Raw genomic sequence first — 14,805 nt, forward strand, 5'->3', positions numbered from 1 at the left:
TTCAGACAACTTTATTCTTAACCAGATCCTGGTTATATACCACAGGATGACAATAGGCATGCATGCATTTCCTGAGGGAACAAAGTTCTTATCTTTCAGTGTTCTTCCTTCATACTTAAAATAACCGTTTGGGGTAAACAAACATTCTCTTCCTTCCAGACTGCTCTACATAACAATCTCCACAGTTTACTGCCACCATCCTAAGGCCAGCTGCTCCCAACAAAACCTGCAAGTCTTGTTTTAACTCTTGGCTCCTACAGCTAGTTGCTGCAGACACAAATGGACATAAATATACTCTTCCCCAGAATTGTGAGAGAGACATAGCTAAGCACTCATCCCAGCTTTTGTTTAGCAAATTTGGATCACTGTGTCTTGACTGGAGCTTCTGTTTCAACCCACCCTGGAAAAACACATGTGTAGCCATTGTTTCAACAATACCCCTGTCAGGGGTGGAGTCAGTGAAGTTTAAAGACAGTGCCTCCTTAAGACTGCAGGGAAGAGTTTGCTAATGGGTGCCATCTGCAGGACAGGCCAGGGAAGTGCAGCACTGAGGAAATGTCCAAAAGGTATTTGGTGTTTCTTGACTCTCTCTGAGAGCTCTTTGGAGCTGATCTGAGCCCTACTTATGAGTCCCTTGGCCTTATTCCAAATGTGGAATATTGACTTTGGAAAGTGATCTGCAGGATGATCTCCTTCTGGAATTTGCCCTCCAATGAAAGCAGATAGAGACAATTAAAAAAAAGTGCAAAACTATTATGGAGGCAAAACAAAAACAAACAGAACAGATTAAGATTCCCGGAGAAGGAAGAGAGGAAAGAAAGTTTTCTCCAAGGGGTGAAATAATAGCATAAATATTGAAATCTTAAAAATTGTACCACATAGTCAAAGCAAGAATTAGAAGTAAAAAAGTTGATAAACATCTAATCAGTTAAACATGGACAATTCTAAAGTTCTAGAATAAGTTGAGCTAAGTATCAAAGTGTGATAACATATCTCCCTAGGCAAGAGAGAGAAACTGAGGTTCAGAATAAACTCATCAAGATAATCAAATGCTTAGACATTAGAAAAAATTACAAGCCATACTAAGAAACAAGAGGATATGACACAAAGGAACAAATTAAAATTTTGAAGGAGATACAGAATTTAGAACATCTAATCAAAGATGTTCAAGCAATCTCTTAAATCAATTCAAGGAGATGCAGAAAAATATTTCTATAGAGAAAAAGTATATTAAAAAGACATTGATCATAAAGAAGAATTCAAAAGTATGAAAAGAAATATAACAGAATTTATGGAAATAAGAAGCACAATAGAAGAGATTAATAATTCATGATAGGCATACAACAGAATATTTGAAAAGGTAGATGATAGAATCAGCAAACTAGATGACAGGACACAGGACAATCTATATCTTGAAGAAAATACAGAGAAAATAATGGGAAAAAAATAAGCAGGGTCTCAGGAACTTGAATGAGAACACAAAATGCACAAGTATACACATCATGGGGGTCCCAGTAAGAAAAGAGAAAGGAAAAAGTGAATATTTGAGAAAACAATGGCCAAAAAATATCCCAATTCTTATGAAAGACATAAATATACATATCCAAGTAGCAGAACTATACTACAAGCAGAATAAATCCTAATAGACTTAATGTGGCATACTAATCAGTATGTCACATGCAAAGGATAAGAAGATGATCCTGAAAGCAGCAGGAGAAAAGCAATTAATCACATAAAAGGGAAAAGGAATAAGATTAACTGCTGATTCTTATCAGAAACCATGAGATAAGGAGACAAATGTATGATATATATGAGGCATTGCAAAAGAAAAACTGATTTCAAAGAATAATTTATCTGGCAAAATGATCCTTCAAAAATGAGGAAGAATTTAAAATGTTGATAAACAGAGCTGAGAGAGTTCATCAACAAGAGATCTGCCTTACAAGAAATACTAAAAGAAGTTCTGCAAGCTGAAAGGAAAAGACAGGAGCAAGAAGTCTGGAGGAGGGTGTAGAAATGAAGATTTCAGTAAGGTTAACTAAAAGTGTCAAAAGAGAACAAGTATAAGATACGACATAGAATAAACAAAGGATAGGGGAAGGGTTCTTCCAGAAGGTTCAAGAGGCTTCTGGAGAAGATGCCACATTCTGGGGGGCTCACATCTAAAAAAAAGAGGTGTGGGAGTTGTGCACCAGTTGCTGCTGCATCCTGGTGTCACTGTGGCATGAAACTTGTGCAGCCTTATTGCCAAGATACCCAAGGAGATCCAAACCCAAGACCAGCCCATGGAGGAGGAAGAGGTGGAGACATTTGCCTTACAGACAGAGGTCCCCAACCTGATGTCCTTGATCAGCAACACTTTCTACTTAAACAAAGAGATCTTTCTGAGGGAGCTAATTTCAAACTTGCTGGACACTCTGGACAAAATTTAATCAGAGAGCTTGAGTGACCCCAGCAAACTGGACTCTGGGAAGAAGCTTCATATCAATCTCATCCCCCCAAAACAAGACTCAATGCTCACCATCATGGACACCAGCATCAGGATGACCAAGGCTGACTTGATCAAAAACTTAGGCACCATCACTAAGTCTGGCACCAAGGCATTCATGGAGGTAGTGCAGGAGAGTATCAACATCTCCATGATTGGCCAATTTGGGATGGGTTTCTACTCTGCCTACCAGTTGGCCAAGAAGGTGATAGTGATCACCCAGCACAACAATAATGAGCAGTATGTCTAGGAGTCATTGGCAGAAGGCTCCTTCATGGTTAGGACCAACACAATTGAACCCATGGGTCATAGAACAAAGGTTATGCTGCAACTGAAAGACCAAACTGAATACTTGGAGGAAAGAAGAATAAAGGAGACTGTGAAGAAACATTCCCAATTTATTGGCTAACCAATTACTCTTTTCCTGGAGAAAAACCTTGAAAAAGAAATATGTGATGATGGGGCTGAAGAAAAGGAAGATAAAGAAGAAGAAATAGAAGAAAAGGCATCTGATGACAACTCAGAAATAGAGGATGTTAGTTCTGATGAAGAAGAAGAAGAAAAGAAGGATGGTGACAAAAAAAACAGGAAAAAGATGATCAAGGAAAAGTACATTGATAAGAAGAACTTAACAAAACAAAACCCATCTGGACCAGGAATCTTGACCATGTTGCCAATGAAGAATATTAAGAATTGTATAAGATCTTGACCAACAACTGGGTAGACCACTTGGCAATGATTTTTTTTGGTTGAAGGGGAGTTGGAATTTAGAACCCTTCTCTTTGTCCCAAGATGTGCTCCCTTTGACCTGTTCAGAAGCAGAAAGAAAAAGAACATTAATTTGTATGTATGTAGGGTTTTAATCATGGATTCTTGTTGGGAGCTGATCCCTAATATCTAATTTCATTAGAGGTGTGGAGGACTCAGTGGATCTCCCTCTAAATATTTTCCATGAGGTGTTGTCGCAAAGTAAAAATTTGAAAGTTATCAGAAAGAATTTAGTCAAAAAGTACTTAGAGCTCATCATTGAACTGACAATATAAAGAGAACTACAAGAAGATTTATGAGCAGTTCTCTAAAAATATTAAGCTTGGAATACATGACTCTCAAAATCAGAAGAAGCTTTCAGAGCTGTTAAGATATTGCACACCTGCTTCTGGTGATAAGATGGTTTCTGTCGAGCACTGCACCAGAATGAAGGAAAACCAGAAACATATCTATTATGTTACTTGTGAAACGAAGAACCAGTTTCCCAGCTCTACCATTGCTGAACATCTCCAGAAGCATGGCCTAGAATTAATCTGTATGATCAAGCCTATTGATAAATACTATGCCCATCAGCTGAAGGAATATGAGGGGAAGATTTTAATGTCTGTCACCAAAGAAGGTTTGGAACTTCCAGAAGATGAAGAAAATAAAAAGAAACAGGAAGAGGGAAAAGCAAAGCCTGAAAACCTCTCCAAAATCATGAAAGACATCTTGAAAAAAAAGTTGAAAAGATGGTAGTGTCAAACCAATTGGTCATGTCCCCATGCTGCATTGTCATAAGCAAATATGGAAAGAATCAAGAATGCTCAAACCCTAAGGAACAACTCAATGATTGGTTACATGGCAGCAAAGAAACACCTGAAGGTCAACTCAGACCATCCCATTATTGAAAGCTTAAAGTAGAAGGCAGACGCTGATAAAAATAAGTCTCTGAAGAATCTGGTCATCTTACTTTATGAAATTGCTCTCTTGTCTTCTGGCTTCAGTCTGGAAGACTCCAAACACATGGCAACAAGATCTACAGGTTGATCAAACTCAGCCTGTGTATTAATGAAGACAACTTTACTGCTGATGATAGCAGTGCTGCTGTAACTGAAGAAATGCTGCCTCTTGAGGGAGATGACATCTCATGTGTGGAGGCAGTGGACTGAGCTCTGCTTGTAGAATATGCATACTAATTTTAATAGTTACTCTTCATTCCTGCCCATAATGTATTTTCAACAATTTTTGTTAACATTATAAAAATCTGCATGACATGACAACTACTTAAGGGGAAGATATTTCTTTCTACTTCAAAGTGTGATACCGTGATACTTCAGGCACTAAAGCAGAGCTAGTTAGTTATTTTCTTATTTCATGTTGACATATTTTAGCTGATTGAGGTAACATTTGTTATAAGACGTATGTAACCTAATGTTAACTTTGTGGTCTCAAGTGTTTAACTAGCCAGAGGACTCCTTAGTAGGCCAAATCTATCACTGTAGTGTGTGTTCTAAGGCATGTACCTTGATGTTTAAAAGACATCTTTAATGACATTCATCTTTGAGGATCTACTTGGTAAATGTTCCATCTCCTGTAATTAACAACATTGCATGTACTAGGCCTCTAGAAGATAATATGTTAAACCAGCTCAATTGGAGCAAACATCTATAGGGCTTATTTTCAAAGTAACATATCATTTAGACTAGCACAATTCTAAGACTGCTTATACTGCTCTAAAGCAGGGGAAAGGCGCCGCCAGGTTTGTGAGTACATATGTAGTGCCCAAATACTGTTCTGCTTAAAAAGGTGGTAAAACATACTGGTAAACAAAAAGACAAGTTGTAGGGGAAATAAAGCAAAGGATAAAATGGCTGAAATAAGTACTGCCTGTACAGTAATAACACTTTAGGTTAATGGATTAAACTCTTTAATCAAAAGAAATAGAATGGCAGAATGTATCAAAAGAATGATCTAACCATATGCTGTCTAAAAGGGACTCATCTTAGATACAAACAAAAATAGATTGATAGGATGGAAAAATATACTGCATGCAAGCAGTAACCAAAAAGAGCTAGGGTAGCAATACTAATATAGGACAAAGTAGACTTTAAACACAGAACTGCTATAAGAGACAAAAAAACACTATATATTAATAAAAAGTGCTTTCTGCTGAGAAGAAATAACAATCATGAATATTTATGCATGTAACCTGGTGCCCCAAATACATGAGGCAAACACTGGCAAAATTAAAATAAATACGATGTATCTGAAATAGCATTTGGAAACTTCAGTTCCCTACTCTCATAAATAGGTAGACCATCTATATGGAGGATCATTGAGGAAACAGAGAGCTTAAATAATATGTTAAATGAACTAGACTTGACAGACATATATGGAACATTGCATCCCAAAGCAACAGGATATATAAATTCTTCTCCTGTGATCATGATCACTCTCAATGACAGAACACATGGTAGGGTACAGAACAACTCTTGATGAATTTATATATACTGAAACTATACAAAGCTCTCTCTGTGGCCATAATGGGAGGAAGCTGGAAATCAAAACCATGTGGAGAACTGGGCAATTCACAAATATATGGATGTTAAAATACACATTCCTAAACAAGAAATGAGTCAAAGAAGAAATTGTGAGAAAGCTCAGTAAATATCTTGAGATGAATAAAAACATGAACACAACATATCAAAACTTATACAATGGAGTGAAGATAGTACTGAGAGGGAAATTTATAACCCTAAATGCCTAAATTAGAAAAGAAGGAAGAGTTAAAATCAAAGACCTAACTGCACAGTTGGGGTAATTTGAAAGAGAACATCATACTAATACCAAAGCAAGCAGAGGAAAATAAATAGCAAATATTTGAGGAGAAAGGAATGAAATTGAGTTTAATTCCACAATAGATGGAATTAACAAAACCAAAAGAAGGTTTTTTAAAAAAGATCAATGCAACTGACAAATCTTTAGCTAGAATGACAAAGAAAAATGAGAGAAGATGCAAATAAATAGCATCAGAAATGAGAGGGTGAACATTTCTATTGACCCTGCAGAAATAAAAAGGATCATAAGCAGACACCTTGAACAAATGTATGTTAACAAATTAGTCAACTTAGGTGAAATAGGCAAATTCTTAAAAATATACAAACAACCTATACCGACTCTCAAAGATATATAAAACCTCAACAGGTGCATTTTAAGTAAAGAGATAGAATCAGTCATCAAAATCTCATAACAAAGAAAAGCCTGGGACCAGATGGCTTCACAGGTGAATTCTATCAATCATTCCAAGAACAACTAAAAGCATTCCTACTAAAGCGCTTCCAAAATATTGAAGAAGAAGAAATACTACATAACTTACTCTATAAGGCCAACATAACCTTAATACCAAAGCCAGATAAAGGTACTACAAGAAAAGAAAATTACAGACACATTTTTCTAATGAATATCAGCACAAATATACTCACAATATACTCTATGTTTGCAAATCAAATCCAGCAGAACATTAAATGAATAATGCACTATTATCAACTGAGTTTGATCCCAATGTGCAAGTGTGGTTCAACCAAGAAAATCAATTAAAATAATTCACCACATTAACAATATGAAGGGGAAATAAACATGATAGTTTCCCTTGACATGCAGAAAAGTATTTGACAAAATTCAGCATCCTTTTTGATGAAAACAATTCAAAAGATTGGAATAGGAGGAAATTTCCTCAACATGATAAAGGACATATGAAAAATCCACAGCTAACATCCTAGTTAATGGTAAAAAACTGAATGATTTCCTTGTAAGATTAGGAACAAGGCAAGGGCATTCACTGTCACCAGTTATTCAATATTGTGCCAGAATTTCTAGCAAGAAAAATTGGACCATAAAAAGAAATAAAAGATGTCCAAATGGGAAAGAAAGAAAGAAAACTTTGATATTTGCAGATGACATAATCCTATATATAGGAAGTCCAAAAAATCTACAACAATGCTACAAGAGCTGATAAACAAGTTCAGTGGTGTAGTGGGACAGAAGACCAAGGAGGGGGAAATCTAGAAAAAAAAATCTATTTACAATAACAAATGAAACAATAAAATATCTAGGAATATTTTAACCAAGTATATAAAGGACCTGTACACAGAAAACTGCAAAACATTGCTAAAAGAAATAAAATAAGGTCTAAATAAATGAAAGGACATTCTGGGTTCATGGATTGTAAGCAACTCTACCCAAATGATTTACAGATACAACACAATCCCAATCAAAATTCCAGTAGTCTACTTTGTAAGAATTCAAAAACCAATCATCAAATTTTATTTAGAAAGGTAAGGGAATTGAATAGCCAAAACATATTGAAAAAGAACAAAGACCAAAGTTGGAGGACTCACACTTCCTTGCCTTGAAGCACATTAGAGAGAGGTTGGCCAAGATAGCAGTGTAGAGGGGTGTGGAATGTAGTTTGTCCTCTAGAGAAGGTAGTAAGTTGCCAGGAACTGGCTGGAACAACTGTTTGGGGGACATCGATGACAAACACGCATCATACACAAATCTGGAATGGATGGAAGGAACAAGATCTCAGCCAAGAACTCTAAATAAAACCTCCAAACTGGGGAATCTGGTACCCCTCCCACACTTGTATGGAAGTATATTGGAAAGTTTTCCCTGTTGAAAAAGACGTATTCTATTCTAGGAGCAAGGGAAGGCCTTTCAACATAGCTCCAATTGTGGTTTTAATTTTGAAAAATGTGCACAACTGAATACATGCTGAAAGCACAGATAAATCCAGAGGAAGCAGGAAAGTAACCCTGAGATTTCTGCTGCCAGAGAGAAGATGGGGTTAATGAAGAAAATAAAAAGGGCACTTTGGAGTTTCCTGAGCTCAGTATACTGGAAAAGGGCTGTGCCCCAAGGAAAAGGGCACATATAGGCAGATGCCAAGTTTGGCTCTTGAGTAGCAAACCCTGGGGACTGGGGATAAACTCTGAAAAGAGATTTTATTTTATTTCCATTTTGAAAGTATTCTAAATATCTCAGTAGAGAAAGCTTCAGGCAATTTCAATTGTAATTGCTGACCCAGGCAAGGGCAGAGTTAAAATAAGCCAGAGAGACAAATAACAAGTCAAGTGAAGGAGACAATTCCCTAAAGGGTGTATCTTCCTGAAAAGAAAGGAGGTGGTTCCCAGCCCAAGAGGTGTCCCTCCTTCAGAGAATTCAGACCCCAGGAGCTGGGAATCAGAAACAGCTTAAGCTTGCCTTCCACCTCAGCCTCTGAATCAACTGCACCCAGGCAAGCTGAGAATTAAAGTTCCCACACCATGCCAGTGAGGAGCTATGGTATGACAATCATCACTGGCAGGTCAGGATAGGCAAAGCACAGATTATGGAGACACCACAGAAAAGGCAGACAACCTGCTGAGTCTCATCCTCAGGAATACATGATACTACTTACACCTGTTCCTGAGACCTTGGCCTTTCTTTTCTGGGAAAATCTGATTTGAGTTGATCATATCTGGGGGGACCCTCCTAAAAGAAAGATTCCATACAGGCAAGGATTTAATTTAAAAAACAAGAGCTGAAAAATTCTGATGAGAAAAACAGAAGCTATGCTAGAGGTCTAGAAAAAGTTGAACTAATTGCCAAAGAACAGACAGAAAAAAGCCAAACAATGAGAAAACCCTATGTAAAAGTGTGAAAATGACTCCTAAAATAAAGTAATCAAGGAAATCAGATTCTTAGATACCAACAAAAAATTATGAGTCATACCACACAAAAAAAGATATGGCCCACTCATAGGAAAAAATAAACACTTAAATGAGTTGAAACAAGTAATTAAAGGCATTCAAACAAGTATGCTAGATCAATTCAAAAATCAAGCAAATGAGTTGAGAGAAATTTTGGCAAAAGAGATGAAGGATATAAAGAAAATATAGAGTGATCATAAAGAAGAACTTAAAAACTTGAAAAAGCAAATGATAGAACTTATGGTAATGAAAGTCACAAAGAAGAGAGGGAAAACACGATGGAGACTTACAATAGCAGCTTTGAGGCAGAAAAAAGGATTCATGAACTTGAGGGCAGGACAACTGAAAAACAACACACAAAACAGTAGAATGGGTAAAGAATGGAAAAATATGAGCAGGATCTCAGGGAACTGAATGACAACATGAAGTGTATGAATATGCGTGTTAAAAGTGTCCCAGAATGTGAAGCAAAGGGAAAAGCGACAGAAATAACAGTAGAGGAAAGAATCACTGAAAATTTCCCAATTCATATGAAAGACTTAAAATTATGGATTTAAGAGGTACAGCATACCCAAAAGAGAATAGATCCAAATAGATCTACTCTAAGACACTTATTTATCAGATTGTCAAATTCCAAAATCTAAGAGAGAATTCTGAAAGCAGCACTGGAAAAGTGATCCATCACATACACAGGAAGCTTGATAAGATTATGTGCAGATGTCTCAGCAGAAACTATGGAGACTAGAAGGCAGTGATATGACATATGTAAGATACTTAAGAGAAAAGGTTTTAAGATACTTAAATTAAAAAACCAATAATTCTATATCTGGGATAACTTTTCTTAAAAATCAGTGAAAGTTTAAATATGTTCAGACAAACAGATTCTGAGAGAATTTGGGAACAAGAGGCCTGCTTTACAAGAAATACTAAAAGGAACACTATAAGCAAAGAGGAAAAGACGAGAGAGAGAGGTCTGGAGAAGAGTGTAGAAATGAAGACTATCAGCAATGGTAAAAAGAGAGAGAAAGAGATATATCAGAATAAATTTATAACACCAACAGAAATGTGGATGAATCTTCAGGACATTATGTTGAGTGAAAGTAGATAGAAACAAATGGACAAATACTACATGGTCTCACTAATATGAAATAATATTAATGAGTGAACTTTTAGAGTTATTTTGAGAACACATGTTTTCAGGTGATAGAAAAGCATAGAGCAAGGCTTTTGATCCTGAAGGATTACAGAATGTTCAAAAGGATTTATTGCAAACATCCAGAAATGAATGTTTTCTACAGAATGTTTTTCTGTAAACATACAGAAATGAATATTTTCAGATAGTTAAACTATCTGATGGTAGCATTATTGTAAGTACACCGAACAAAACTATGTGTGAGTATGTTCGAAATAGGAAGGCCAGGGATATGTTTGACACTGGAAGGAAAGAGAGTGGATAAAGACTTGTTTGTATAACTTAGCAAATTATATATTGGACAATGATGGTGGCTGACTAAATGTACAAATATAAGAATGTTTTCACATGAGGGAGAACCATAAATGTAAATAATGCTAGGTGTTGAAAATGGAATGGTATATGGAAAAAATGCAATCAATGAAAACTAATGTCTCTAATTAACAGTAACTTTGCAATATGCTTCCAGTAAATGGAGCAAAGTTATATAACAATGCTAAGTGTCATTAAGAGGGGGATATGGAGGGTTATGGGACTCTTGATGGTGTTGTTTCTTATTTTATTTCAGTTTATTTCTTTATTTTTATTCTTCATTTTTCTAGCCTCTCTTTGAGGAAGAAATGTAAATGTCCTCATATAAATCATGATAGTGAATACATAACAATATGATTATAGCAGGAATCACTTATTGTTTAATTAGGTTGGACTGTATGTTGTGTGAATAAAATCACTTAAGAATAAGAAGAAATATTCAAGAGTTGGAGGAAATGTGAACAGAGTGCTACCTAGTCACTGTCATTAGGGAAGTAGAATGATACAGCACCTCTGAAAGGCAGCATTGCTGTTCCACAGTAGGCTATGTATAGGGTTGCTATATGATTCTGCAAACCTACTAGATATATACTTGAAAGAACTGAAAGCAGGAACATGAGTGGACATATACACACTGGTGTTTATGGTGGTGGTATTCACAATTTGTAATGGATGGATGTGGCCTAAGGTTACATTAGCTGATGAACAGAAGGGCAAACTGTGGTGTATACATTAGAATCAAATATTGAGCGACTACATGAAGGAAATAAATTTTGAGGCATACAAATAAGTGAATGAGCTTTGAGGACACTAATTTGAGTGAAATAAGAAGCCAGAAATGAAAATACATATATTATAATGCCTCACCAATGGACTGACTGTAATTTGCAAACTGAGAATTGAATTCAAGAGCACAGGTTATCAGAGGAAGGTTTATTATAAACATTCATAGGTTGTAAGCTCTTACAGTAGTCACATTGACTCCTGAGTTGTAACTGTTCTCTGTAAATTCTAAGATGCTGAGCTGTTTGTGCATAACCTGGTCATTCCATGAAAATGCAAGTGTTGGTGTGACATCTGAGACTCAAAGCTAGAATTCTGCAGCTATGAAAGTCAGCATTATGCCATGAAGCAACTGTTTAAAAAACTTAAAAAAAAGATCAGACTTCAATTAGAGATATGACTGAAGCTGATCTGGTTAGAACTGAAGTACATCGGATGAAAGTGTAAAGGAAGATATTGACCATATTTCAAGACTTCAACTTCTGAGTGAGACCAAATGTAGAAACTTTTATTTAATGTAAAATTTTCTGGAGCACACTATCTATTTAATTGTATGGTTAGTTCATTTGAACACTATAATTACATGGAACATTGAATAGGGAGTGAGAATTTGTTGATTTTTACAGTTTAGGGTAATGTCTTGATATCCTCAGAGTAATCTGGGCAAAGGATAAAAAATTATTTGCAAATTCCCCTTTAGAGACTTGAAATATTAAAATTCCCCACTTGGGGAAGACCTAATATTCATGTAAACATTGTAGACAGCATTTTAACATGCAAGTCCTTGAGCTTGGAGCTTGCCCTTATGAAACTTTTTCCTGCAAAGAAGCTAAGACTACTTATAAGTTTGCCTAAAAGTCAACCCCAGAGAACCTCTTTTGTTGGTCAGTTTTTCTCTCTCTAAGCTAATACTGCAGGTAAACTCATTGCCCAACCCCCTACATAGGACATTACCTCCAAGGAGTGTAAATCTCCCTAGCAACATGGGATATGACTCCTAGGGATGAGCCTGGCCAAGACATCATGGGATAGAGAAAGACTTCCTGACCAAAGTGGGGAAGAGAAAATGAAATCCAAAAAACTTTCAGTGGCTGAGAGATTTCAAAAAGAGTTGAGAGGTAATTCTAGAGGTTATACCTATGCATTATATAGATACACCATTTTAGTTTCTGGTGTGTTGGGGTAACTAGAGGGAAACATCTGAAACTGTTGAACTATAATCCAGCAGTCTTGATTCTCAAAGATAATTGTTTAGCTATATAGCTTTTAGAGAGTGACCATGAAATTATGACAACTTGTGACTAATGCTCCCTTTATCCAGTGTATCGACAGATGAGTAAGAGAGTAAAGAAAAAGAAATATATATATATATATATATAATACAGGATGTATATTAGTGTGTTAATGCTGCTGAAAGCAATATACAAAAACAGAGCAGCTTTTATAAAGGGAATTTATTGCATTACAAGTTTACAGTTCTAAGGATGAGAAAATGTCCATATTAAGGCACTAACATGAGATTACCTTCACTCAAGAAAGGTTGATGCCATCTGGAAGAACTCTGTCATTTGGGAAAGTTCCTGGCTGGCATCTGCTTTCCCTTACTCCTGGGCTCCATTGCTTTCAGCCTCTGTTTCCTGTGGGGGTTCCTCACTTGGATTCTCCAGATGTGGGTTTCATCTCTTGGCTTTTCTTAGCTCTTTCCAGTTTTTGGCTTGTTTAGCATCTTATGGGAAAACACATGATGATGTCTGCTGGGAGCTGCATCTCCGAATGGCTGTGTCTTGTGTTAGCTTTATTGGCTCTGTCATGTCTTTTCTACAAGTGTCTGAATCTGAGCTTTCTTCAAAATATTTCCCTTTTAAAGGACTTTAGTAAATTAATCAAGATCTACCTTGAATGGGTAGAATCACATCTCCATCTAATCAAAAGGACACACTAAACATTGGGTGTGTCACATCTTCATGTAAGTAATCTAACCAAAAAGTCACACTCATAACTGGGTGTGTTGTGTCTCAATGGAAGCAATCCAATCAAAGTTTTCTGCCCCAAGCAATAGGTCTGGCCCCATTTTCTTTTCTGGGGTATGTAATAGTTTCAAATGGCACAGGGAAGTAAGGAGTATGGGATGATTTGGGGTTTCTTTCTTACTTTTACTTTTATTGCTATCATTTTGGAGTAATGAAAATGTTCAAAAATTGATGGTAATGAGTACACTATATGATGATACTGAGAAGCATTGATTGCATACTTTGCATGATTAAATGGTATATGAATATTCCTCAATAAAATTTCATCTAAACTAAGTTACAAGGTCATAAAAGCATGCTATTGGCATAAAGGTAGATAAATAGACCAATGGAATCAACTTGAGAGTACAGAAATAGACACACACATTTATGGCTAATTGCTATTTGACAAGACTGCCATGTCCACTACTTTGGGAAAGAAAAGCACCACAAGTGGTGCTAGGAGAACTGGATATTCATATGCAAAAAAATGAATGAGAATCCCTATCACTCACCATACACAAATATTTACTTAAAATGGATCAAAGTTCTAAATATAAGAACCAGGAACTTAAAGCTCCTAAAAGAATATGTAGTAACACATCTTTAATATCTTGTAGTAGACAATTGTTTCTTGAGACTTTACACCTAAACACAAACAATGAATGAAAAAATAGACAAACAGGACCTCCCAAATTAAGAACTTTTGCGCCCCAAAGGACTTTGTCAAAAAAATGAAGTCAAGGAGAGGTTCCAAGAAGGTGGCTTAGTAAGGTACGTGCGTCTTAATTCCTCCTCCTCCAAAGCAACTACTAGGTGAACTGAAAGAGTGCAGAATAGCTCCCGGGGCTACAGCAGGGAATGGACACACAGCGTACCCCAGGCTGGACTGGCTAGTCTGACTGCGAGACTCGGCTGGGGTGAGATCCCCGAGCAGCGCACGATTTCCCGAGCAGTGGCAGCTGTGGCAGTCAGAGCTACTCCCTCCCTCCTTCCCGGGCTGGCTGAGAGTCTCAGAGAGGCAAGTTTCACAAGCCGAGGCGGCCGGCGCCCCTCTTTTGCGGGCAGCTTCGAGTCTCGGCTTCGAGTCTGCGGCTACGAGTCTCGGATCAGAGGGCTATCCAAGCTGTGGGGCACCACCGCCATGGGCGGATTCCTGGTCCGGTGGGGAATTTCCCAGGCCGCGGTGGCCGGTGACTGACGCCCCTTCCCCACGGGCAACATCCTGGTCCGGTGGCGAATTACCCGGGCCCGCTGCGGCCGGCGACCAGCCACAGGGTCCCCTCAAGCCGCGGCAGCTGACGGCCACACCACGCGCGGCCCCTGAACCAATGGAGAGAATTGGATCGGAAATACCCAGGCCGCGGAGATTGGTGACTGGGGGGATCCACTCCAAACACTTGAGACGAACGTGTGCCACAAGCACCACCTACTGGGCAGGATAAGAAAAGCAGAACCCAGAGATTTCACAGGAAAATCTTACAACCTTGTTGGGTCCGACATCCAGGGAAATCTGACCAA

At 37.5% G+C, this 14,805-nt stretch overlaps 1 pseudogene; it reads left to right on the forward strand.

Moving 5' to 3' along the window:
* Positions 1-2,258: 2,258 nt before the first annotated feature.
* On the forward strand, positions 2,259-4,407 carry LOC143670614 (heat shock protein HSP 90-alpha pseudogene; annotated as a pseudogene).
* The last annotated feature ends 10,398 nt before the right edge of the window (positions 4,408-14,805 follow it).

Source organism: Tamandua tetradactyla, chromosome X, assembly GCF_023851605.1.
Source record: "Tamandua tetradactyla isolate mTamTet1 chromosome X, mTamTet1.pri, whole genome shotgun sequence".
In the NCBI taxonomy this organism is placed as follows: domain Eukaryota; kingdom Metazoa; phylum Chordata; class Mammalia; order Pilosa; family Myrmecophagidae; genus Tamandua; species Tamandua tetradactyla.